Genomic DNA, 25,045 nt, shown 5'->3' with positions numbered 1-25,045 from the left:
CATTAGCTTGGAGCGATGATCTGGCAGATTCCATCCTCAACTGCCTAGAGTTTGAACACTGCACATGACTGGCCAGTTTTCAAAGGCTTGGTTTATAGCACATCTATTTAATGTTAAAACTCTGCAGAAATTCATTTCAACTTTCTTAGATGACTCAGAAACCACGGCCTCCTGGGGGTGGGAGGGTCACCACCAGTAGCATCCATTATCATTTCGTTGGTCCTGCACCCCAGGGCTGGTAGACAGGATGCCAAAGAGATAAACCGCTTTTACTGTAATTCAGCCTCTGAAAAGACAGGATTTACTAGGCAAATTAAGAGGGTGAAGAAACTTATAGGGTTGGCATTTAGCCTACTCCAGACACCAAACTTTGCAAGCACTTTAGAAGTGCGATTTGCATACAATTACAGGAATGCCTCATTTATCTACCCCTGTCAGAGGAGGAGCACTTCGTAGAAGTGAATTTTTCAGATACTGGTGTTTCCCCTGGAGGCACTGAGCCATTTTAACCAGACTGGCCAGAAATCTTGCCAGATGGAAGATCAACATTCTTGGGTCTTCAAATGAGCACAGGATCCTGGCCCTACCTGTCTTTGTTGGGCCCAAGTCCCTCAACACAAATTGTCATGAAGCAGGTCCCTAAAATAACAATGGTCCTGAAGTCACCTGTCCTCACTGGACTCACTCATTCAAAACACAATTGCTGGCTGCCTTTCTGCCAGCTGCTCTGTTTTCTCTTGCTTTTTTTTTCTTTTGTCCTAACTTCAGGTGGACAAAGTGGCCCCTGATTTTATTTTAATCAGCCTGTGTTTTTGTTTTTGTTTTTGCAGTGCTGGGGATGGAACCCAAGGCCTCACGCATGTTAGGCAAGTGTTGTAACACTGAGCCACACTCCTAGCTGTTTCATTTAATGCTTGAAACTCTCCCATCCCTTCCCCCATCCCCCACCTCCCCTGAGGCTCCCCAAGTCACGTGTTGGATCTATATTCTTTCATGTATGTGTCCTGGTAAAATGCGGAGTGTTTCCTGAGTCTGTGTGCTCCATTAGGGTCAGTGGTACTGTGCTGTAGTGGTACTTTCTACTTCCGACTTTTCCACTAAACTTCATGCTTTTAAGATGGACCCATTCTGCCTTGCATTTCCTATGTATTGCTCCAGGGATGGACACGCAGGTCACCTCCAGTGCCTGTCTCAGACGCTATGCCATAGAGGGTATCCTTGTCCAACCACAGCTGTCACCCTGGAGCCAGCCTAAGGCTTGAGGTGACAAAACTTCAGGATCTGCCTATCCTCAAGTCTATGCCTGCTCCCAGATTGGTCTCCAGAGTGACTCTGTCACATTTTTGTCACCTGCAGTTTATGAGGAGTCCCTGAACAGGCCTGCATCACCATCAACTCTTGGTGATCTTCAACTTTTTTTTTTATGGTCTATATGGGTGGGTATGAAATGGCACCTTCTTGTCATATTCTGTTTTGCTGATCAGTAGGAGGCTAGGCACCTCTCCACAGGCACAGAAGCCATTGTGGGTTGAGAGGTTGTTTTTTCTTCCAATCTGTCACCTGTTGTTGCTGTTATTTTTCCAGTGGTGCTGGGGTTTGAACTCAAGAGTCTCTGGCTTGCTAGGCAGGTGCTTTATCACTTGAGCCATGCCCCCAGCCTTTTTGCTTTTAGGTTACTTTTCAGGTGGGGTCTTACACTTTTGCTAGGACATCCTTAGGCCTTGGTCCTCCTACCCCTATCTATATGTATCTGGGACTTCAGGTGTATGCCACCACAAGTCCAGTCTGTCACCTTTTGTTGACAGGCTATATAGACCTTCAGCAAACCAAAATGCGTAATTTTGATCTGGTAAATGCATTCCTTCCTGTTTGCCATAGTGCTTTCCTCTCCCCAGCTAGCATCCCCTGTAACTATTGACCCTTCTCCATAGCTTTTCTTCCCAATCCCCCAAACACACCTCCAAACCTGGGTCTTATTCAGGCTTTCTCTCTGTCTGGCCTTTATTCAATGTACCCTGTCCAGCAAATCCTATCAAGCCCTAAAACCAGATTCAAGTCTTCCCTAAAACCCCAAAGAAAGTTTGTCCTGTACGCCAACTTGACACATCCCATGCTTACATGGGATGGCTTTCCATCCTCTTCTAAGTGAGTCCTCATGGCCACCTCCTCTTCAAAGAAGCTGGAAAGCTCTGGAAGGTAGGGTTTGTGCTTTGCCATCCTTCCATTCTGGAGTGGGCAACAAGATACCAACAGAGAGCTAGCAATCAACAGGTGCCTATCAAACAAACTAAATTGATGAAATATAGTTTGCAGTCTGAAAAGTGAGCTTGTTTCCCACCAGCAGTCATGCAATCTGTGGAAATACGCTGACATTGACGAAAACTCCAAGGTCAAGGCCAGTGAGAATCTTTCCCTTTGGAGCAAGTGAAAGTATAAAAGGAATTCATTCAGCAAGTCCAAGACTCCAGACTCAACTATCTCGATGGGCAGCTCTTTCTCTCTTTTTCAGATGTGAGAGGGGAAAATGGGGAATAGGGACGATAGTAGTGCTTTCTTCCAGGGAGTGAAGGTGTCTGGTGACCCCATCCCGTCAGTGTACCTGCTTGGATTCTGGTTCTCTATCACCTGTGACAAACCACCACAAAATAGCACTTAAAGCAAATGTTGATGATTTATGAGTATTATCAGTCACACAGGTGAAGGGTGAAGGGCTCACTTGGGCAGACTTTACGTGGAAAGTGGGCTGGCATCCATTATCATTAGATTATGGCTGGAGCTAGAATCATCTTGGAGCCTTGCCTGTTTCGGGGACTCAACCAGAGCGGGATGCGAAAGCCAGGGCTCCTGGGCACCTCTGCCTCTTGGTGGCCTCTGCAGCATGGTGGCTTTAGGGAAAGTGGCTCTATCTGGCAGTTCAGGGCTGCAAAAGGCCACATCGAAGAGGCAGAGGAAAAAGAGCAAGAGAGCCAGGACGGAGCCCTGTCACTTCCTCAGATCTTGGTTCAGAAGTCATGCCTCACATGCCCCCCCCCCCATCGAAAGGGCTGCCCAGGTTCAAGAGCAAGGGAAATAGAGTCTATATTTTGATGGAAAGAGAATGTGGAGCATGAACTAGCGCAATGGCCATTTTTGGAAAATATAACAGGTCATATTTTGCGTCTTCCTAAACCAGAAACCAGAGTGAGGGTGTGACAATATTAATCTCTCAGATCCTTGGTCACTTGTTCTGTTTGGGAAGAAGTTTGGATCAAGCCAGTGGTTTTCAAATTTGCTTATAGTAATTCTGTTTAAAAAAAAAGTTCTCTAAAACTTAAAATATAAAGCAGGTAACAGTGAAGCTGTTATCTTGAAACAAAGAGGAAGCCCCATCCCTTCAGCTTCCCCTTTCCTAAAACTTGTACCTGATTTGCTTTGACAATTGCATATCATCAAGGTGGGACCCAGGTCCCAGGACTGGCTTCCCAGCTGGTGCCTAGAGATCAGGAGCCGTCTTTCCTCTCCACTCCCCTTCCCCAGCCTGTAGGCTGATTGATTTAACCCAACAGAGATAGATGGGTGAAATCACTCTCCTAGTGGGTGCTTGAGAGTAATGGCACCCGAGAGGGACAGGTAAGCAAAAAGGGAACAAACCCAGGCAATTTTCAGACATCTCCACTGTCCATTACTTTGTTCACTTAAAAAAACAAATAACCCCCAGGCAATCAGCAGCAAGAACCTCTGCAGCTGCAGGAATGATTTCCTTTCATTAGACGCAAGCTAATCGATGCCCCTTAATCTCACCACCACATGCCCAAGTGGCACAAGCAAGTCCCCACCAGCTCTCCACTTCCAGGCATCTGATCCATGCAGGGCAGGTGGGAAAGTCTCTTGTGCTGCCTTGCCCAAGTTCTGGAGGGCAACAGCTGAGAGAGGAGAGCATTCCCGCCACATGGCTGCTATCTCTGCTAGAAGGGGTAGCAGATGCAGTCCAAAGGGTAAAAGCGGGAGCATCTTCTGTCTGACAGGCTTAGCTGCCTGTGGCCATCCAGTATACAGGAAGAAGCACCAGGTATGCTCAGAAGAGCCCCAACACCAACCTGGAGATGCCACTCTGATCCTGGCATGTGTCCAGGGAAAGCCAACAAGAAGGACACATTCCTCTTTTTCCCAGTAAATGGATCACACTTGAGAGGGGCCATGCTGACCCTTGGGCCAGATGTCCAGGGAACCACCAGTCTTAAGTGGACAGAATCTGCCTTCTCTCATTTTGTCTGTCTTCCCAACTTCAACTCCCTGCCCCCATGGGCCTATCCTGAAGTTGCTCTTGGGGAACATTCCACCCTTGATTTCTGGGCCATTGTTGCCACTTCTGGTTACAAATTCAGTGAGCACTCCAGCATCACAGTCAGTGCCCAAGCAGGTGTGGTGGCACATACCCATAATCCCAGCACTGGGAAGTCTGAGGAAGGAGTACCACAAGTTCAAGGCCAGCCTGGGCTACATAGTGAGAGCCTGTTTTGGCTCAAAAAAACATAAACACAAACAAAAATAAACACAAAAAACAGAAACACCAAAACAAACAAAAACAAAAACAAAAAGAACAACTCCAGGGATGTTCAAGAAGAAAACTCATAGATGATCCCATTATATGCCACATCAAGAAAGCTCTGATTCAGTGAATCTCACATTCCTGTCATTTTCTTAGTTTCACTGTGGCTTGGCTATACCCCATGTTTAATATTTTTCATTGAATTGACTCACTTTTGAAAGTAAAAAAGGAACATATTTGTTTCGAGGGTTTTTTTTTAATCACTACCCCAAACTGGAAACCAATATTGCAGGCCATAAATAGACTATGTCTCTAAAAATAAACACCATGGGCATTCATGGTGGGTTAAACACAAATGTTTTACTTTGCTTGTTCCCAAGTCCCTCATAAAATGACATTTATGGAATTAAAAAAAAGGCATAAACTCACAGAATCAAAAAGAACAGAAGAGACAGAGACAACAAATGACAGATGTAAACAAGATTTGGGGAACAATAGCAAAGAGGTGAGCTGTGCTGAGTGGGTGATGCCCTGGAAATGTTTCTGGGAAGAGGGGAGTTCAGGAAGGACTACACCCAGAAGCACTGAGGGAGAATCCAAATTAGAATCTGTCAGACCGCTAACTTTCCTCTCCCACTCCTCCAGCCAGGTACCCCTTCCCCCAGAAGAAGATGGGGGTTTCATTAGTCATAGCCATCAGTTCTTCCATCATCAATGCTGTGAAAGTTGAAAATGTGCTACCTGCATACCATAGTCCTTAGGAGGTAGGAAGCTGAGTTGGCCGGTGTGTTTAAAAGGCAAGGCCCAAGGGACACTTGGGCAGGACGTCTCATGTCTATGAGATGGAGACACAAAACTATAAAAAGGAACACCCCCAAGAGCAAGAAAAGAATCAAAAGACAGGAAAGCAGAGAAAAGGCAAATATGTGTGCATTGTTTCAGGTTAGCCATCTCAATAAGGCATTTCCGGGGAGGAAATTAGCAAAGAACTAATACAAGAAAAACTTCCAGACCCTGAGGACTTTGGCGTTCTGAATGAAAGGATCCACTGAGTGTGTAATGGAATGAATGCATAAACGCCACACAAAGGGATAGCACATAAAACTTCAGAGCACCAGGAATTGAAAGAAAAGTCCCAAATCTTCTAGCAAGAAAACAAAAATGAAAACACAAAAACAACAACAATCTAGATCACATATATCAGGAATTTGGAATCAGTAAACAAAGGATTATTCATCAGCAATACTGGAAGCTAATGAATTAATTCCAAAAAAATTATTTTAATTTGCAGGGGAAATTATTCTGACTCTTGAATTTTAGACACAAACTATCAACCCAATGAACAGAATAATAAGCACTTTTTTAAGGAACATAGGTATCAAGAAATTGCCTCCAAAGCCCTCTTTGTCAGGAACATATCAGAGGATGTGCTCCACCAAAACAAAGGAGTAAATCCAGAAAGATGAAGACATGAGGTTGGTACAAGGACAGCTGCCCAGGACAGCAGTAGAGGAAAGTCCCTGATGACAGCTGTGTTGGAGCTTGGGGAGCATCAGGATCCAATGGGGGCTGTAAGATGGGCGGCTCCAAGAGGGATGTCTCTGGGAAAAAATGGAACTGACAGATTAACTGACAGGTGTGGCCGGGTGTAAAATTGGATTGAAGGCCTTTGTACAGAGCTACTGGAGGGTGTGGGAAGAGTCACCCATACGGTCAAAGAAAGCCAAGCAAAAAGACACAGGGATCAGCAAAGAATGACATCACCAGACACCATTCCATGAGGCCGTGAATAATATTTACCCCTTATAATAACAAAACACTAAATTCAGATCTAATAATAAAAAATTGACAAATCTTTAGTGGGAAGTTGGAGAGAGGAGAGACAAGTGTAGGAAGACAGGGCCACTCATTCATATTTGGAAATTAATAACATCCACCTGTCATACATTAAAGTCAGGATACGGAAACATAAGTGTGTCATTTAAAAGTACAAACGGCATGAAACCAGGAGAACGAGCTGTAAGAACTGACAGTAGATCCTTCAGGAGTTGGCTTCCTGCGATTGGGAGGAGGAATGCACCTGCTGTTCATGATAAACCTTGCTTCTTACGAGTGTTGTACTATTATTTAGCTATATATTAAACAATGATTATGTATTATTTTGGTACAACTTTCACATGAATTAAAATTAATACAATGAATACAAAACAACGTGATTGAGTCTTCTCTGGGCCTGCTCAAAGCTCTGAACCCAAGGCCTGTGCTCTATTTAAGATTAGGAGAGGGCTGGAGGCATGGCTCAAGTAGGAGAGCACCTGCCTGGCAAATGCAAGGCCAAGAGTTCAAACACCAGCACCAAAAAGAAGAAGATTACGAGAAATGAGAGAGGCATCAAAGACAAGCCAGAACCAGCAGAGAGGTCTCCCAGGTGGGGGATCAGGAAAACAGAGACAGAAGTCAAAAGCTGGCTCCCAGTATTATGACCTATGACCTGTGGCTAAAACAAAGCTGAGGTTACTGTTTATGGGGACAAGAGAACACCACCCTGACTGTTTGCACAGTGTGGCATGGTAGGGAAAGAAGGTCAGAATTCATTGAAAACTGGATGTTAGTTTCAGAAGGGTCTCTCAGTGCAGGGACTTGGCTAGGGATTGGTAAGGATCACCATTCAACAATGTAGGGTTAGTGGAAACAAGATGGGGTTTTTGAAAGGATGAGCTCAAAGGAATCCTAGGGCACCAATCACTGATGCCTTCCTTGAAGAATTGAGGGGCCTTTTGGGAAGTTTCTGGAATGAACAGTCAGACCATTTGGTTTAACAGGTCCTGGAAAAGTCCAGTCAGGCTAATGGAGACAGTGGGACAGGAAGTCATATGGATGTGGAGATGGGGCTGGATCTTCAGGGAAGACAATGAAAAAGGAGTAAGTGAGCAACATTAATTAATGGTACCTCTGAATATTATCTATACCCAAGGTAACTTGGGATAAAGTGAGCATTACAGTAAACCAAGGGGTATCGTCAGGGAAGGAATGTTGATCATAACTCTGATAACTGCTAGATCTTAAAACCTGAGGACCTGAACAACCTTGCCAACTTTAGTCTTCTTTTAGAGATTTGGACAGAGAAACAGAGCAAAAGAGAGAGAGAGAGCAAGAGAGAGAGAGAGAGAGGAAGCCACAAGTTCAGGCCCATCTGAGCTCAGCTGTGGGGCTAAGGGGGAACCCATGCACTAGAGACCCGTTCCATTCCATCCAGACTGGCTGCAGACAGTGTCAAGGCTCTCATCCCCTCCTTCCCCCATTTCAAGTTTCCAGTGTTCTAAAATTTGAAGCATTTTAATTTTCATTCTATATATACAGATGAATCCCCATTTAGGACATTTCACTTTACCATGGTACAAAAAGTGCACTGGCCCATACAACCATTCTATTTTCCAATTTCAGTTCAATATTTAACAAATTACATGAAATATACAACATTTTATAATATAGGCTTTGTGGTGGCTAATTTTGCCCAACCGTAGGCTAATGTAAGTGTTCTGACCATGCGTAAGGTTGGTCAGCTAGCTAAGCTGGTCAGTAGGTTAGGAGTGCAGAGTACATTTTCACCTTAACGATGGAGAGGTTCGTCAGGATGTGGTCTCATTGTAAGGTGAGGAGCATCTGTATACTTTTATTGGTGGGACTGAGGTTGGAACTTAGACCTTTGAGCTTGCAAAGCAGGAGCTTTGAGCTTCTATTACTTGAGCCACACATCTAGTCCATTTTGCTCTGCTTATTGTGGAGATGGGGTCTCATGGACTACTTGCCAAGGCTATCCTTGAACCTTCATCCTCCTAATCTCAGCCTCCCAAGAAGCTAGGATGATAGGTGTGAGCCACCAGCACCAGGCTGTATACACTTAAATTCATTAAAAGATGTTGAATATCACACAATGGAACACAATAGCTGTGGTTGTGAGGCAGGCTAAACTAGGACAAGTTTGGGACTCATAGAAAAAATGTTATATCTTAGATTAACCGTGCTTTGGCTCTGGAACAGCTTTCATCTTGCTGGGACCTGCCCAGGACCCTCCCCACTTGTTCATTGTTGGGTGGGAATCTCAACCACTTCACCTGTTCAGTAACTAACCCTGCCTCTCCCCACTCATTGATTATCACCTGCCGCCCTTCCCATAGGTTATCATAGGTTTTAAAAGCACCTGGAGAAGCGCTGTGTCCAGCTTCCACCTGTGCCCACCATGCTCCCTGTTGTATTCCCCTTCCTTAACTTTTAATAAACTCCCTTTACACCCACCATGTGTCCTCCCATGGGTTCTTTCTGGTGGGATATGAAAAATTTGGACTTCTGATCACAGACTGCACCAGTGCCATTAACAGTTGTGCTTGTGGTCAGCATTTAACATGCTCTAGAATGTTCCTCCATGCTTTGTCTGGTCTGGCCAGGAAGAGGAACAGGGAAACCAATCCATCAGGGCTCCAGTTTGGAGGTCTGTGTCTGGATATCCACCGTTCCTCAGGCGCTGCACTGCCTGCCCCTTATGTACCTGCTTTTGAAGTCCCCTTTTCCTGGGGAGGGTACAGAATTGCCCACCTTTCTCCCTCATAGCAAGTTTGTTTTCTGATGGAAACAGAACTGAACCGGGTTATTTCTTTTTAGCAACAAAACTCCTCTGGTCATGTCTGAGGAAGGCAAGGCCCCTCCTCCCCAGTGCTCCTGGGAGTGGGTCTCCAAGGCCAGCGGCTGGGCCCCTCTGGCTTCCCTTCCCATGTTACAGGGCCTGAATGAAGATACACATCTGGGGACTGTTTAAACCAACACTAAAAATCAGTGAGGCAGGGGACATTCTCAGAAAGAGCTGCCCAGTTAACCCCCAAACACCATCCTCTCAGTGGGTTTTTCTCAAAGCAGCAACAGAATGAGGTGATAGGGCAACCCTGCATGGAAGTTTTGATCAGATTCTAGCTTGAGAGGCTGATGGGAGTTGTTTTGAAAGTTGAATCTACTCATCAAGGCCTCAGGAAAAGGGGCTGGGGTATCTCTGATACCCTCAGCTATTGCTTGGAGAAGGAAAGTGAATAAAACCCAAAATACCACCATCACCAGCAAACCCAATAGGCAAACAGAAAACCTCACTTTTACTTAATTTTTTAAAGCCTTGGTTTCAAACAGAGTCAGGTTTGGTTTGGAAGGCTGCAGTGGGGGTGCAGAGCCAGCGAAGGCAGAGCTTTGGGCTTTCTCTTGGTCGCCTCCCCCGGATTGCGGGCAGGGGTGACTCGCTCACCTCCCCCAGCCCCACCCTCCCGCCGCCCCATTCCCAGAACGAGATTTGTTACCGCTGATGTGTGGCCCGTCGGAATGAAGGGGGCTTTTCATTAACAAAGTAGCAGGCGGTGTCATCTTCCCCTGGGTCGGAATCATTCACTATTAGCACAATGTGTTATTATTGTATTTTTAATTGAAATGTAAATTCTGGGAACACTCTGACCCAATTTACTCCCAGGGAAAAAAGGGCAAAATTCTCATTTTCAAGGCTCTAGAAATGCAAGTTAGTGTTATTAATGATTAAGCTCTTTTTCCTTCCCTCCTGCTGTGGGGTGGGGGCCGGAACAGGGACCTTCCTACCCAGGCACAACAGTAATGCTACCTCATCCTGGGCGCACATCTGATCGGACGGTAGATGACTGGGAGGGGAGCGCGCGTATTTCTGGGGCTCACACCTGGACCAGGGAAATGGCCGAAAGTGTATTGATGTGGTTTCAGGTTTTAAATGACGATGATGATTGATGCATGATTAAACGATTGATTTGGGAAGGGGCTTATTGTCCCATCTATTTCAAAAAACAACTCTCTTTGTAAAAACATTTGCACTCACACCCCACTGGCTGGTGTTTCTAGAACTTACACTAGGGTTCAAAGGGCAATGGGTATTTGCAGCACAGATTCTCTTCCACAGGAAGGAGAGAGTGTACAGACAGATATTGACTGAGCACCCACTATGTGTCAGGCACTTACACATGACTGGAAATGCAAAGACAAAACTTCAAAAGTACCTCCTCTCTGCCTTTCTGCCTAAGTATTAGAAACAGCTTAAGTATCACTGGGTCCAAGACACCCCTGACCTACTCCCTCTCTACTCTTGGCCCTTTAAATATTTTCTTCATGGGCCTGAATATTGCTGGAAATTGTCTTGCTGATTGCTGATTGATTGATTGATTGCAAGTCCCCTCTCACCGCCCTACCCCCACTGGAATGCAAGGAAGTCTATAAGACCCCTGCCCCTGACTGCCATGTTCTGCAGTGTGTCCTCAGACCAGAGGCGCCTGGCACCTACCAGTGATTAGTAAATATTTCTTAATCAAAGGATGAATAGAGTACAAGAAGTACAAAATGTTATTGGGCCAAAAGCCTACTGTCTCTAACAGTGTCACTAACTCCATACACCTGCTATGTGCCACAGAGATGAATAAAACACAGCTTTGGCCCAGAGCTACTGCAAATGACAATGGTAAGTACAGCCCACTGCACTGAGGCTCTGTGCCATGGCTTTCAGTTGGGGACCAATCACCCCTCTCCTTCCCCAGGAGACATTTGGCAATGCCTGGAGATGTGCTAGGAAGAGCTGCTGGCACCATGGGGTGGACCAGGGATAGGGCTAAATATCCTAGGATGCACAGAACAGCTCCTGAAACAAATGATTGGGGATTATCTGGCTGTAAGTGTCAACAGTGTCAACCATGAGAGGGTCTGTTTCCGATGGAGAAGTGTATAGAGAATTCATTAAAGACCAAGGTAGAGATAAGAGGGGGACCAGAAACTCATGGTGTGGGCAGACCCTGAAGAAGAGATGGGTAAAGAGCCCAGCATGGTGGACTCCCAGTGTCATTCCTGAGTCACCTCTACATAAAACTGGAAGAAAAGGGGCCTCTAGGAGATTTAACCCTCTGTCACTTGTCCGTTGAGACAAATTCTTCTACCCCTTTATGGAAGGGAAGGTGGAGGCCTTGGTTAAGGAATAGATTGTAAGATTATCTAACAACCCTTTGCTTAGTGAAAGAGGCTGAGGTCTCTGGTTAGAAAGGGGGCTCTGGAGGAGCTTCCCCTCTTCCTCCCCTCAAGGTGAAGGAACACAGCTCTCCAGTACTACCTGAATGGAGGGGGGAGTTCACACTCACTAGCCAGAAAGGACAACTCAACACCACCTCTTAATCCAGTGCTCCTCTTTGCTGAAGCAGGAGAGAGCTGGAGGAGAGGCAAGTCCTGGAAGGAAAGTCCTTCTTGCTTTCGAGTTACTCAGACAAGTTATTTGTGGCTTCCTATAAGGAAAGTGAAAATAAATATGGGTCAAGAGAGAAGTAACTGGCAACACCAAGCAGCAGACAAGGACTCTGGGACTTCAGGCAGGCGACATGCCCAAGCCCGGCAGAAGAAGCAGAGCACTGTTATCTGTTATTGGAGGATCCCCAGGTCAAATCTTTGGGGGTGTGTGGTTTTCTTTTTAAAGCAACTTGGCATTTCATTGCATCTACTTATAGTCCATAGATCAAGTGCTCAAGGCAGGAATGTGGTGGGACGGAAGGAGACAAGAATGATGTATGGAAGTTTGGGGTGGAGGTGGGGGAATCAAGCCAGATAAAGAGTTGGTTCTTACATGGTCTCCTCCTTCTCTGAATTTGTGTGGCACCAACCACGAGTCAGGGCTGAGCTAAAAATGCATCTGCCTCCAAAATGACAGTGCCACTGAGCTAGAGGGAGGGACCTGCCAGGCAGCAGCTCAGTGCTGACAAGGCAAGCCCTGGGAACCCAGAGCACCCATCCCCTTCATGGCTCATGTCCCTGACTAGATGTCTCCTTCCAGGTCCCCATTTTTGTAGACACCAAAGACAAAGCAGAAAGCTTGAGAGTTCTAATTTATGTCCCTACTCCCAGCCTGGATTTCTTGCTATGTAGCCCTTGGAGGGAACTTTCTAAAATGCAAATTAATCACGCAAGCAGCTGGTGTTTATTTAGCACTTACTATGTGCCCGACTCTGGCATTGAGCACGCCATTTCCCCTATCCCTTCAGCCTTTGCATCTGCCTTCGGAGGTGGGTACAATGTGATAGATAAGGCCTTGGGGGCTGACAGTATTGAGACTTGCATTAGCCCAGAGTGGCTAAGTTCTTAGTGAGAGTGGAGTCTTGGGCCTCTGGTGCTGAGGTCACAGTGTTAGCTACAAGCTCCTAGCACTGCCATGTTTATAATTCTTCTGTGGATCCCTAGAACCTTCTGGATGGAAGTCAGATTGGCTTAACCTGCCAGTCTCCTTTCCTAGTGCTCTCACCTCATGTTCACCACTCCCCCATGTTTTGCCACCAAGCACCAACCAATCTAAAGTAGCTGACCATGCTTTCAAAGAAGCAGGACATCTTTGAATGCCACCATTCCTCCACCTGTTTTTGCTACCACTTCTTCCAGTAAGCTTTTCTATGACTCTCGAGAGCTGCCTGACTGATGCATTTGCCTACACTAGACTGTTAGTTCTCTGGGCACAGGAACTGTGCTTTTCTTTTTCCTAACACAGCGTTCACATATGGTAGGTGTTTAGTAAATGGTTGTTGAGTGACTTTATGAAACACTTCTTTAAATCATTTGTGCTAGGCATCCGTTGCTTACATATGTCATCCTAGCTATTCAGGAGGCAGAGATCAGGAGGCTGAAGTTTCAAAGCCAACCCAGGCAAATAGTTCCTGAGACCCTATCTTGAAAATATCCAACATAAGAAAGGTCTGGCAGAGTGGCTCAAGTGGTAGAGTGCCTTCCTAGCCACCATGAGGTCCTGAGTTCAAACCCCAGTACTAGAAATAAGAAAATCACTGGTGATTAGAACATGTGTTGAATTGAAAGTTTAGATAGTGGGGGGAAAAAAAAAAAGACAGGAAGGAGGGAGGAAAGAGGTAGAAATAAAAATGTGGAATGTGTTTGCTATGGACTGAATGTTTGTGTCCCTTGCCCTGACCCCAAATTCATGTGTTCAAATCCTAATCTACAAGGTGGTAGAATTAGGAGGTGGGGGCCTTTGGAGATTAATTAGGTCTTGAGAGTGAAACTCCCACAAACAGAGTTAGCGTTCCTATAAAGAGATTCCAGAGAGCTCTCTTACCCCTTCTACCTGTGAGGGCTTTGCAAGAAGATGTCAACCATGAACCAGACTTCAAGTCTGCTGGTGTTTTAACTTGGACTTTTAGCTTCAGAACTGTGAGCAATAAATTTGTTGTTAAGCTCCTTAACAACCTTATTCTGTAGTGTCTTATTGTAATACCTGAGTAACCTAAAACAGTGTTCCTACAATATTACTAGTTGAGACACTTACCTGGAATCAGGCCTATTTTGGGGATTCATATTCCAAAGGCTGCAAAGAGACAGTGAAGCCTCCAGGAAAATGAAGACAGTAGCTGCCATATGTAAGCTTGGCATCTGAATAAAATTTTATCACCATGAGGGGATCAGCACACAGCACTCAGAGCTGCATGTGAGCATTGTTGTCACTGTGCAACAGTGTGTAACTTAGTGTGTGTGGTCTTTCTGCGAGGGATAGCATCCTGGCTTTGCCCTGGGCTAGCTGTGTGACCTCAGGCATGTTCCTTAGCCTTTCTGTACCTTAGCATCCTCATCATAAAATAGAGATGATAAAACTCATGACTTTTTTGGGAGGGGTGTTGTGACTATAAAAATCAAAGCATATAAAAGAAAGACTCCAAAAATGGTAGCTGATATTATCACTACACCCATGATATCCTTGCAATCACAAGTTCAGAGGACATTTTGACCAAGAATTTCATAGTACCCTTTCTGATTAGTGGAGAGGTAGGGTGGGCAGTCATGGAGTTCTGTATGTAAGAAACTGCATCTGCCATCAAATCCACAATCCAGGAATTGAGCCCAATCATCCAGACTGGAGTTGTGGCTCAAGTAGTCAGAGCCGAACCCTGTGTTCCAGCTCAGTACTGCCAAATAAGTAAATACATAAGTAAGTAAATAAATAAACACAATCATCGAACAATGAAGTAGAGCCACTAGGCAGCTCATTTTCTTGCTGCAAAGTCTGGAATCATCTGAGACCGGCCATCTTGGGCAGAAAGCAAACCCCACACTAAGTAATTTGGGATTAAAAACTATCGATAGTTTGTGACAGGCACTTCCTTAGAAATGCATCCTAGTCGAATAGCAGCAATCATTAACTATATGCGGACCAGTCAGTTTAATCTGCTCTTTTCATACAGATTGATGAGTTAGCAGAGTAACTGAGCCAGGACACCACTGACATTTCTACATCCTTCTCAGACAACCTGGAGAGGAGAGGGGGCAGAGAGAGGCAAAGGGAACCCTATCCAGTCCTCACCCCATGCAGTTTTCATCTGTGCCTGGCTTTAAGCAGTATAGGAATTCAGAGGACCTTAAGGGGCCAGGGGACGTTCAAAGGGACAGGCAAAGAGGTCATTGCTCAAATAGTTCATCTTTGAGCCCCATACAATGTTCCTAATACAATCCCCTTTCCTTTTTCTTCCTTTTCCCAAGACCACTTCCTCAAATCACAAATGACAGAAAGGAAGTGCCATAGAGCCCTAAATGCCGTGGCCCTGACAGGCCCCTTCCACCCCTCTGTACAGCAACAAAAGTCCATTTCTGCTCGACACAGACAGCGGGGTTCTGGCAGGCTAAGAACGCTCTACCCACCTGGAGCATCCCCAGAAGGATGTAGGATGGTGCAGCTCCTTTGAGAAAGGCTCTGTGGGGTGGGCGGAGACACCTTAGATGAATCCGAGGCTGCCTTTTCCATCAACTACCTGCATCAGCACTACCTGGTAAGGTGAGGCGCACAACTTTATACCTGGGTTGTGGCTACCTACGGCTTCCCAAATTCCCTGCATAGGAAAGGACATAGTGAGGTGTACAGTTTATGTCCCCTGAACCATGACCCCATGGCTCATCTAATTCCAGCACTGGGGAGGTCGGCAGCTGCATACCAATGATGCCTGTGGCATCTTTCCACATCAGCCTGGTGGGAATCAGTAGATAATCCCAGTTTCATCCTGTGAAAAGGACAGTATTGAGGTGGCTTTTCTGTGGGTCCTCAGACAGTCTCAGCAACATGGCGCTCCAGTTGCCTCCAGCAATAACCAACTCAGCCTTCCCCTGTCCTTGGCCTTCCCTCCTTTCCTCTTGTAGCCTCCCTTCTCCTATCCCCCTCATCTTGCTTCCCAAGATCATCTATCAAAAAACAAAACAAAACAGAACAAAAAACTACACCCAAGTCCTTCTTAGGTTCTATTTTTATTTTTATTTTTCAAGTAAAAACTCAGGGCCTCACGCATGCACTCTACCACTTACTTGTACTTTCAACCCCTAGGCTCTGCTTTTGGGGAAACCCAGACTAAAACATATGAGAAACAAAGGACCAGAAGCCCTTCCACAGGCATGAGTTCAGGACCAGGGGACACCTGATTTCTCCCAAGTCAAGCCAGGGTGTGCTGCTATGCCCTAGAGACTCCCCATACAGTGGGAATGGGGGTGGGGGGAAGGATGGGACACTGATCCCCTTCAGAACAGAAGCTGTGTCTTGTTCCCTTCCTGGGTGGTGGGCATGGCCTTGGGGAAGGATCCTCACATCGCTAGAGACCGGTCATTGGCACAACCTCAGCTATTGGGCTTCATTGCAGTCTCCCAGCTATCCCAGGGGGCAGAACAGGGAACCATCCTTGTTTTCCAAATGGCAAAGCTGGAAGCCTTCTCACAAAGACTTCTTTGAACTAGGTTTGATAGCATCATTCAGCATGATCTCATTCTTTTCCTTCAATAAATCCTTACAATAACCCATCTTTGGGGCATGTGGAAGTGACACCTTTTATTTTGGCTTTTCTAGTGCAGTATTTCTGAAAGCATGGAATATTTTAGGTGACATATGGGCATATTACTTCATAACCTTGAATCACACAGTGAGAAAATGAGTCCTTTTTCAATTCTTCCAATCCTATAGAGACAAGCAGAAAGGCTCAGTTTGGTACTAGTATGTCTTTAACACTTCTCTAAAATGTGACAGTCTCTCTGTTAAAGAGAGAGTAGGCCTCCAGTGGGCAACGATCTCTGGGTAGGATTTTAGGATTGCTTCATTTTATAGGTGAATTTACAGGAGTTAATTTACAGGTTTGCTTTTTATAGCAAAGGAAGTTCTCATTCCATTTATGCAAATGATAGGAGCTTTCTTTTGGGGCAAATTTATTAAAACAAAAAAAAAATAGTATTTCGTGGCCCAATTGTACAGCACTTGCCTAACATTCATGAGGCCCTGGGTTTCATCCCAAAAACACCCCCAAAACAAAGTAAGAACAAGCAACTTAACCGATCATGGTACAATTTCCGAGGGCGCCTTGAGAAAGCCTTCAGTCTGGGAAACATCCGTGTAAGCTACTGTGCCTTAGGATGCGTCGCCTCTGCTTTCGTGGTCAATTCTCTTATTTGACAATCGGAATGGAAAGCTTCCCACTGAAAGGAACTAAGGAGTCACAGAAGATTCCTGAGATCTGTTGTCACCTTGACAAGATCCTTCCCTTTTATGGATTTCAGTTTCCCCATCTTTAAATTAGTGGTAGGAAGGGTGAGACCATCTCCACGACCCTCCAGCTCTGATGGTCTAGCTTCTGTAACATGATGACTTCTAAGTTCTGGCCTCTGTCCCTGCTTCTCCCCACACTGAGCTCCAGGCCTCAAATACATCATGTCCCAGACTAACTCCAGCTTCTTCCCTTTGGTCTCCTGCCTTCCTCAATAGACGTATGATAAATGCATGACTGTTCTCAGAACTCCGTAAGACTCCACACTCTTTCCATTCCTGCCATGTCTCCCTCTTTTGTCTTAGCATTGTCTTAGGCATTAGCTTTTGAGGACAAGGGTGAATTTTATCACCTACATCAATAGGCTCTAAGCTTCTGTAGAACAGGGACTGCCTCCCACTTCTCTGGCTAAGTAGACAGTAGGCACTCATGAGTAACTATAGCTGTACAAAGAGACACATGCCCTTTATAAACACAAACAGAGGGTTAGGGACATAGCTCAAGTGGTAGAGCACTTGCCTGCAATATATAAGGATCTGGGTTCAATCCCCAGTACTTCTAAAAAATTAAAAAAAGAAAAATGCCCCAAAGTTTAAAAAAAATAAACACAAGCACAAGACCCTCAAGGCCCCTCACACTCCACTGTCTGTGTTTTGTGTCCTTCTAAGCAGGCCCATTTTGCCTGACTCCCAGGCCATAGGGAGCTACACGATGTCATGGCACCAGATACAATTATACATGAAGGAGAGAAATTTCTATTTTGGGCTCAAGAAAATTATGTGATTTTGCTTAAGTTGAATTTAAAAACATGGAATATGACTGAACTTAATGTTAGTACTTAGGAAAAATGTTCACAGTAATTACAGATGAGGATACATATATGCAATTTATTTCAAATTTAGTAATACAAAAAAATCCTGGATTCAAACCTAACTATTTATAACTTGGCCAGAAGAACTCTGAGAATCCCAGTTATTTCGCCAGAATAGGTTATTCTTCATGTATCTTATTTAAGCAATAATGCATGACAGAGCGTGATTATGGCATATTAATTCTCACCTAGTGTGCTATTAGGCTAACGTTGACGGCCGAGAGCTGTCAGTGCAACTAGGCATGAATTAATATCTAATAATTCCCTGCTGAAATGTCTTATTGAGATTATAGCATTTTATTAGGAAAGGTTATTCCTTTAAAAATGTTTTTGTATGCTAATTGGGAAAAGGGGACTTAGTGCAGAGGGGAAAAGCTTTCTGACTTTCTCCAGCTCCATTTCTGAAACTTTTCTTTGATGCTTATGATAATTGGCTTTAGTGGACACACATTTGTCATTTTGGGAAGTTGTCTCAGGAGCTCGACACAGCAGAGCTCCTTGCAATTGAGAATATGAATGTCATGGTTTGCTTTGCCTGAAAATTCCATTGAACAGCATTTAAATTGAGGGCTCAGGATGCAGCTCAGTGGTAGAGCACTTGCCTAGCATGCCATGCACAATGTCCTAGGTTCCATCCCAGCACTGCAAAAAGAAAAATAAAAAGATAGGTTGAGCCTTGCATCATGAGCACAATGCAGCATGGTGGTAAGAAAGAAGACAAGATACCATGGACTCTTCCAACACCAGCAAGGAGGCTGCTGTGGTAAAGGGGGGACCAGCAAGGTTTGAGTTGGAGGGAGGGCGTTAGAATTCTGACTTAGGTAGCATTTACTGGGCACAACCTTGGGCCAAGTTGGATCAAAGATGTCTCTGGTCCACAGTTGTCTTGCAATACCATGGGCATTTCCCTGCCTTGCGGGCCTGGTGTGATGCGTGAGCATCCACTACCTACAGCTCCCTCAAAGTGGTCTTCATAACCTGCATCATTTTAAAGTCTGCCTGGACCTTCTCCTGCCCCTGTGGTTGGCTTCTAAGTCCTCACATGTCCTACTGGAGGGGAGCCTCCTTCCCCTTGCTGGCTGGGCTCACTCTCTTTCTTTCCCTCCCTCCCTCTCTCCGTCGCTCCCTCCTTCCCTCCCTCTCTTCCTTCCTCCCTGGTGGAGCTCAAACCCAAGGACCTTGCTAGTCAAGCACTGTACCTCTGACTTATACCCCCAGCCCTGCCCTTTTGCTTTCCATCATGAGTTAAAACAGCAGGGGACCCTCACCAGAAGCCAACAAAGTACCAGAGCCATGTTCTTAAACTTTCCAGCCTCCAGAGCAAAATAAACCTCCATTCTTTATAAATCACCCAGTCTCACATATTCTGTGACAGCAGCAGAACACAGAGTAAGAGTGTAGGCCTTTGGGCTGCTCCCCTAGGTGATCTCCTTCAGGTGAGGTTTGTCTGTTTATTCAGTTGGTGATGGAATGTGAACTGAAGTGAAGTGCATCCTCTAGGATGAAAAACCAAAGTGTTTCTTTTTCTCCCATGATTGTGGAAGCAAAGTTGAGACAGAGCCCCTCTCAGTCTGCTCCTGAGTGAGTGTAAGGAACACAGTATCCCTCCTGACCTGCATAAGGGAGAAGCAAATATTCTGCTAACACCCTCCTACACCCCAACCAGGATCGGAGCTATTTGTTATGCAGCAAAACATAATCGATCCTGACTGATACACTCAACCTGCCCTAATGGTTCCATCTTCACTCCTGCATTTGGTCAGGTCTCTCTCTTCAAATCACTTATCAAAACTATAATTGCTTACATATTTGTAATTATTTGCTTAGTGTCTGGCCCTCTAGACACAAAGCTCTGTGGGAGGGCCCATAATGCTTTGTCCATCACCAAATCTCTAGCACCTATGTGCCTAGCTCATGTTAGAAACTCAATAGTAGTTGTTGAAAGATAGAACAAAATGAAAGATTCAAATGGATGAAGAGTAATATAAATACAACCACATGGTAGAATGTCCCTCTAACAAGAATCTAATAGTCCATCAGATTAGTAGGTTAAAAGATGGCTCCTGCCTTCTGAGCAATACGCCCTGTCTAGAAATTGCTGTGTGACCTTGGGCAAGAGTCTTCACTTCTCTGGGTCTCAGCTTCCTCATCTATCAAATCATGGTCTTTTCTGGACCCTTCCAAGTGTGACCTGAAACATAATAAAACATGCAGTATGTATTCATAAAACACAAAAATAAATTATGCTGAGCAGTAATTAGAGAATCGTGCTGTGCTCAGGCTGTCAGATGTGGATGTTTCCCAAAGTGCCATCTACTGGAAACTGCAAGATGCCCAATCCAGTCTGGATGGCAGTTCCCACCAAAACTTCCTTGGGGTGCCTTTAGCAAAGTCCACCATCTGACATTCCCTCATTGACCCCTGCCTCTCTGCAAAGCACATTTTCTTGGAGAGGGAGCCAAGCATCCTTTGTGACTTGAAATAAATGGAGTAGCTTTGTACAACACAGAAATGAGACTGGTATAAATATTATTTCCTGCCCATGGGCTCTGATCTTTGGAGCCCAAGAAACCTTTCCACTCCCTCACAGCAGGAAAGAGGCTCACAGGAGCAGAACAAACGAGGTGGCTAGCTCGTGTATTACAAAATCAATTCTCCTGAGTGATGGGCGTGGCCTCGCTGCCCTGCGTGTGGACAAATGTGCCAGCAGAGACACTGCTAAGCATGTGCAGCCACAGGCTTCCCTCTTTGCACAGTTTTTACAGCCATAATTAGATTTTGAACAGATACAAGAGAGCCTTCTCAGGGGAACAGCCAAGCTGAAGGGCCAAGGGGCAGTCATATACTGTTCCTTGGGGACTGTTCAAAGAGATATCATGCCTCCCAAATGGTGGGTTTTCCACGGAGCTGCACCTCAGGGGACGGGTGGTCAGGGCAATGAGGACTCCTTGTGTCCTAACGTCCTAGCACTTCCAGACTCTCCTTTAATGTTGGATTCCCGTGCGAATTCCTGTTTGGTTCTGAAGTCTCCTGTGCCTGTGTCTATTCTTCTGGGTGAATACCAAAGGAATTCCAATTTTCTCTCTGGAAGACTGGGGCAGACAGGAATCTTAGCTCCCTCCTTTCTGCCTCCCTGCAGAATGCTGACTTCTAGCCTATGATAAGGCTGAGCGCAGCCACCAATGTTCCCACTGGCCTCGTCTTCACAAGTGAGGCAGGATTTGCTTTAGTTGTGGTCTTTATACAACATGCCCACTTCTGTCCCGACCACACCTCTGATACAGACCAGAAGTAATAAACAAGCTGCAGGCGTCATTTGCAAAAGAAACCAGGAAGCCAAGAATTGCTGCATGGCTGAAGAGGTCTCTATTTGATGACCTTATCTACCCTCGGTACACAACATGCATGTGTCATCTCCTTAGGAAGAAACCCATCCCTTAGCTGGAACACTGACCTTCCCAAGATGTGCCTGCTCAGAGGCTCTCTTGGTGGCTGTGACTGAGAAGGCTAAAGAGGCAGAGCCCATTGTAGAGATGGAATGACTGAGGTAGGAAGAACGGCCAAATGTGATGGAAAGGGTTCAGGTCCTGAGGTTTTGTCTGTGGCTTCCCCCAGACCAGACCACAAGCACCAGCACCTTACGATGCTTGTTAAATGTTCCCAGGCTCTATGCCAAGACCCACTCTCCAGAATCTCTAGGCTGGTATCCTGAAGGCTACAGTCCAGGCAATTTGGAAATCAGGATCCTGATATCATGCTTTGTCTCTCATGAACACTCAGCCAACTAACTTCTGACTAATCAGGAAATCCAAGAATCACTGCAGGAAAATGTCATTTCTCCCAATTCCTTAGAGGGATCTCAAGAAGAGGTGGACACTGGGTGCTAATAGCTCATGCCTGTAATCCTAGCTACTCAGGAGGCAGAGATCAGGAGGATTGTGGTTCAAAGTCAGCCCAGGCAAATAGTTCATGAGACTGTATCTAAAAAAAAAAAAACCATCACAAAAATGGACTGGTGGAGTGGTTCAAGGTGTAGGCCTTGAGTTCAAACTCCAGTACCAAAAAAAAAAAAAAAAATGGACTTGGAGTTGGGGGTTGATAAAGATGCCCAAAGGCACGGGATCTGTGTGACACACAGGCCCTAATGAAAAATGTAACGTTTCAAACGTCCCTTCCTTCATGACCATATTTTTCTGGTGGTCGTCTTTGTTTGTTAAAAATCACTTTCTACTCACTTTGCACATAACCGGAGGGTATGTCTGCAAACCTTCCCAGGGGAAGCTGAATTAGACATCATGAATGTTAGAGCAGCCGCCGAGAAGGTATTATGGAGACCAGGTAGGTCTGTGCTCCTGAGCTGGGCTGTGCTCTCTCCAGGCCGTGCACTTCAGGGTCTTCCTCCTCCTGGTCTGCAGGTGCCCTTCTTCCAGCCTCCTTGGTGATGCACTTCCCCTCTGGTAAACAGCTGGGCCCTCCCTGGCAGCTGCTGCAGATTAGTAAATTACAAGTTCCAGATTAAAAAAGAAATGACTAAAGAATAAAACCTTTAGTCAGGCAATTTGAAGTCAGACTGCCACAATGAACACCTGTTGAGAAAGACCATTCTTAGGAGCTGGGGCTTAGGGTGTAAAGATCACTAGGAATTCATTTTGACTGCCTCACCGAACTTTGCATAACAAATGACCTCCGATGGGGGTGTCCAGGGACTTGCATTCGAAGTAGGGGGGCAGATTTTGTTTCCAGCAAGGTAATATAAGCTCTGCCAGGACATTAAAATCCACCTCCGACTGCCCTTGTCTGTGTCCCTCTCTCCAAACAGACTGTGCATGCTAAGGTTACAGTGTATTATGCTTCTGGGGAAAAAAGAGAAACAATTGAGAATCAAAATCTTTTGAAAAGGTTAGTTGAGAAAGCATGAGGTCAGAGACTCATGACTCCCAAATTGTTAAATCATTTATTTACGTCTGTGTCTATGTAAATGGAGATTGGTATGCGCTCTGTGATGTTTTATTTTTTAAACACACACACATACACACATCTACTTTTTTTGTGAGGGAAGAATAGAGTAAAAGATGTGTTAATAAATGGATTCACTTGCTGTTAGATGACCTTTGGACTTTGTAATGTCATCAGAAATGAGAAAAAGTTAGGCATTAGGGATCACGAGGTACTGCAGAATAGATGGGCTAGTGGGGGTGGGGCGGCGGATATAGTGAATATTAAGTAGCTTCATTCTTTCCTGAAAAGAAAGAGACTCCAACTAAAATATGCGGCGTCCTACCTGTCTGTCAGCCCGTGATTAAATCTAAAAGCAGGCATCCCATCTGTTTGCCCAAATGAAAAGTGTAATATTCTACTAACTACTTTCTATTATCACTCAACTTAAGGGTTTCTCTGCAAAATGATCCCCAGTTCATTTGAAGTTTATCTGGCACATAAAAGGAAGCTCCAGAAAGCTTTATGCTTTTAAGCTAATAAGGAGCACAGCCCACTGACTCTGGGATGAATTTTCCACCCGTGACCATTTGATATAATCTGAGTTTTCATAGCCACGGACTTCCATGTGTCAGGAGACAAGGATCTAGAAATAGCCTCAGTGCAACAGAGGACTAAGAACAAAATCTGAAAACTTTGTCTCTTGTTTGGGTTTTTCTAAGAGTGTGGGAAGTTATAAAGGTGTGTTGGGCTGTGTTCAGTGGCTCTTTAGATGTGCAGTCTGTTTGATTTTTAAAACACACATCTATATTCCTTCTTTTGTAAGGTAAGAATAAAAGAGGAGCGAATAAGTGGCTTCACAGTGTGACAATATTGTTTCCACCAAACATATCATTTTATTAAAGGAAACACACCAGTTTTTTCAAACGTGTGGAGGCTTAGCTTCCAACCGCAACATAACACGTGTGGTCCCCTGGTCCCCAACCTCTAAGGGGCCACTCTTCAGAAGTTTAAAGATGTTTCTGGGACTGGCCTTTGTTTCTAGGTCATCAAAAAGATGGAGAACCCTTGCTGAGCCTGGGAAGCCTACTTGGGTTGATTGCAAATGCTCACACCCCGTGAGCAAATGCTTCTAAAAAGAATTCCAATTCCTGCACCATTTGGAAAGTCTTTGGGGGTTCCTCAGAGATATTAGATAATTGAATATAGCTTTCTCTCATTGAAAAAAAGAAAAATCCTACATCCAACAACATCCCACAAACTCCCAACTCCCTGAGCACAGCAGTCAATTTTATGATAAAGTTAATCTGGAACGGGACTTATGGAGCCCCCGAGGGAGGTCACTGGGGCCGGTAAATATGTAAACATGGCTTTTTCGGTTTCCGTTTCGCATGAATACAAAATAAACTGCGGCCCTCCGCACGCTGGAAAGTTCTTCCTTAAAGTTAATAAAATCTGTCAAGTTCCATAAAGGCCGAGAGGAAGGGGGTCCACAGGTGCAGGCGTTGGGCTGAGGCTGGAGAAGTCGGGGCAGCTAATAAAAAGCCCTGGGCACCGGGCGCCTCTCTCTCCCCATCAATTCCCATCAAGCGTTATTAGAGTCATCTGCCGCCTCGGAGGTGCGTCCCCCGCGCTCGCCCCGCAGAAGCGACAATGACATTTGGCCGCGCTGCAGGTGCGGCTGTGTGTGGCCGCGCGGCCCGAGTGGGGCCGCCTTTGTGGCGCTCCGGTCCTTTGATCTGGGCCACAAAGGGCCGTGGAGCTGCAGCCCCCTGCTTTCTGCTGGCGGCTCCGGCCGGGCGGGGAGGGGGCGGGGTGAGCAGAGAGGAGGGCGAGGGGAGAGAGGGAGGGGGCCTCCGGAGGAGGTGATCCATAATATTTATTTCAACAATAGCTTCAAATCTTTTTAAACATCATAAGAACACGGCTCATTAAGCCCACAACAGCCTTGAAATTGTGTTATAAAACCGCAAAACAGAAATCAATACATTTGCTAGAAAGGGGGTAATGAAATATATCGAGTTGCCGGAGAAGTGGTTTGTATGAATCCTAATATTATTATGTGCGCATCAATTCCATTTCCAATACTTAAAGTTAACCAGCTAGCGAAGAGCGCGCCCT

General features: G+C 45.4%; 2 long non-coding RNA genes across 3 annotated transcripts in view; both read right to left on the bottom strand.

Annotated features, from left to right (window-relative positions):
• Positions 1–9,951, bottom strand: part of LOC141417196 (uncharacterized) — a 70,462-nt gene extending 60,511 nt beyond the window's left edge. The window contains exon 1 of the long non-coding RNA XR_012441784.1: positions 9,865–9,951. This is a non-coding gene — a long non-coding RNA (uncharacterized lncRNA). The remainder of the gene's footprint in view (positions 1–9,864) is intronic.
• Positions 9,952–15,411: 5,460 nt separating this feature from the next.
• The window catches only part of LOC141417424 (uncharacterized), a 29,287-nt gene continuing 19,653 nt past the window's right edge, over positions 15,412–25,045 (bottom strand). For both annotated transcript variants that reach the window (XR_012441983.1, XR_012441984.1), the window contains exons 2-3: positions 22,225–22,475; positions 15,412–20,180 (exon numbers count right to left, since the gene is read on the bottom strand). This is a non-coding gene — a long non-coding RNA (uncharacterized lncRNA). The remainder of the gene's footprint in view (positions 20,181–22,224; positions 22,476–25,045) is intronic.

The sequence above is a fragment of the Castor canadensis genome, chromosome 15, assembly GCF_047511655.1.
Source record: "Castor canadensis chromosome 15, mCasCan1.hap1v2, whole genome shotgun sequence".
NCBI lineage: Eukaryota > Metazoa > Chordata > Mammalia > Rodentia > Castoridae > Castor > Castor canadensis.
This window is presented reverse-complemented; position numbering and strand designations above follow the sequence as displayed.